The sequence below is a fragment of the Canis lupus genome, chromosome 38, assembly GCF_048164855.1.
Source record: "Canis lupus baileyi chromosome 38, mCanLup2.hap1, whole genome shotgun sequence".
Taxonomy (NCBI): domain Eukaryota; kingdom Metazoa; phylum Chordata; class Mammalia; order Carnivora; family Canidae; genus Canis; species Canis lupus.
In genome coordinates this window covers 4,122,811-4,125,233 of record NC_132875.1, presented here as the reverse complement: position 1 = coordinate 4,125,233, position 2,423 = coordinate 4,122,811, and the positions used below count along the sequence as shown (strand labels likewise).

General features: G+C 42.2%; 1 pseudogene; it reads left to right on the top strand.

Moving 5' to 3' along the window:
* Positions 1-514: 514 nt before the first annotated feature.
* LOC140626960 (ras GTPase-activating protein-binding protein 1 pseudogene) lies at positions 515-1,885 on the top strand (annotated as a pseudogene).
* The last annotated feature ends 538 nt before the right edge of the window (positions 1,886-2,423 follow it).

The window sequence follows — 2,423 nt, the reverse complement described above, 5'->3', positions numbered from 1 at the left end:
ATTCCACATGTAAGGGGCTAAGGATATGGGTTGAGCAAAAGGAACTGTAGGAGTGTGGTATGGCAACCAGCTTTGAGTGACCATCCAGATTTGGTCCAGGGATCTTTGAGCTGGATGACTACCTGCTCTAAAATGTAGTTCCTTCTTCTATAAAACAGAAAAATAACACCCACACCATTACATAAGGATTAAATCATGTCGTATATGTGACATATTCACTACAGGGCTTAGCACATAATGGAAGCCCCCAGAATGGTAGCAGTTATTACCATTGAAATAACTTTGAAGTCACATTTGTAATCACTATTCACCAAAAGAGCCATAATAATTAGAAGATAAAGTAATGAGGAATTTTTTTTTAAGAGATGAATCTTGTATTAGGCCTGGAGGTTGAATAGAGTTTTCACAAGTAGAGGCGGATACAGTTGCATGAGGAGATTTTGCCTTCTGCCAAGCTGTGGAGCAAAGCTTGTTCTGCTCCCGCACAGCTGTGCAGGTTAAATTAACCAAAGCAATGGTTATAGAAAAGCCTAGTCCCCTGTCGGAGGGGCAGGCACTTGTGTGAAAGTATGACACGCAGCTGAGGCAGCCATCAGACATGCTACGCAGCTTTTATGGAAAGAACTCTTATGCAGAATTGGATTCAAATGGAAAGCCAGTAGAGGCAGTTTATGGACTTTCTAGAAAGTTTATGGATTTCTTTCTAGAAATCCATAGAAAAGTGATGTCACAAAACTTGACCAATTGCCACACTAAGATTCACCACATTGATGCTGATGCCACTCTGAATGATGGTGTGGTAGTCGAGGTGACAGGATTGCTCTCTAATAACAACCAGGCTTTGAGGAGACTCATGGAGACATTTGTCCTTGCTCCTAAGGACCTGGTTGCAAATGAGTTCTATATCCACAATGAGATCTTCAGATACCAAGACTAGTTCTTTGGTGTTTTTCACTGAGCCTCAGGAGGAATCTGAGGAAGAGGCCCAGGAACCTGAAGAAAGACAATCAACACCTGAGGTGGTACTTGATGATTCTGGCACTTTCTATGATCAGACTGTCAGCAAGGACTTGGAAGAAGATTTAGAGGAACCTGTTGCTGAATCAGAGCCTGATCCTGAACCAGAGCAAGAACCTGAGTCTGAATCCAAGAGGAAAAGTCTGAGCCAGTATTAGAAGAAATTGCTCCTGAGGATACATAGAAGAGTTCTTCCCCAGCACCTACAGACATGGCTCAGACCATCCAGAAAGACTGGAAGACATTTTCTGGGGCATTTGTGACCTTCCACCCAGTGGAGCTGTTGCAGTTACTGGGATACCACCTCATGTTGTTAAGGTACCAACTTCACAGCCTCATCTAGAATCTAAGTCTGAAGCTCAGATTCTACCCCAAAGGCCTCAGAAGGATCAAAGAGTGTGAGAACACCAAATAAATATGCCTCCCCATAAGGGACCTAGACCAATCCCTGAGGTTGGTGAGCGAGGTGATTTTGAACCCCAAAGAACTATAAGACACCCTGATAGTCACCAACCTGCCACATGAAGTGGACAAATCAAAGCTTAGAGATTTTTTTCTGAAGTTATGGGACTATGATGGAGCTCCACATTAACAGAGGCTGGAAATTACCCCATTTGGAGTGTGTTGTGTTTGATGATTCTGAGCCTCATAGCAACAGGCCCATCATGTTCAGAGGTGAAGTCTGTCTGAATGAGGAAGAGAAGAGTCCAGCTGCCCAGAAAGGGGACAGAGGACTATTGAGATGATCACCTTGGGGACCTGAAGCCTTGGAGGTGGGCCAAGTGGTGGAATGAGAGGCCCTCTCCATGAAGGCACAGTACAGAAACCAGGATTTGGAGTGGGAAGGGCAATTATTCCAAGGCAGTGACTTGCTCCTCACTGATCTTCAGGCAGCAGTTCAAATCTTCTAACTCCAGCCAAACAGTGAATTTCTTATATTTATACATCAAATCCAGCATTTGATGTCCTAGAGTATGACCCTAGTCTACTATATACTGCTTAAGTTTGTACAATTTTACTTTTTGTGTAAATGATGTGTGCTCCCTCCTTCTCCCTTCCCTCTCCTCACCTTTTAGCCCTTCACTTCCAATTTCATGGAATGATATTTAAGAAAAACAGATTTTTAGAGAAGAGGAAAAAGACTGAATTTTTTTGCTTCACTTTTGCATATACAGACTGGACTTTTTAAACAGGCATTTCCCCAAAGGAATGTGTCCTGCTTATTACCTACATTTGGCATAATGCATTCACTGGAATATTTCTTATTTTTTATGTGTTTCAAAAGTCTGTGAGAAACACAGGATTTGATAAACATCTTGACAGCAGAGAAAAAAAGAATTTTCGCAAGTAGAAAGAAAGAATAATAGCCCTTTATGTGAGAGAACAAACATGAACAATGCTGAGAA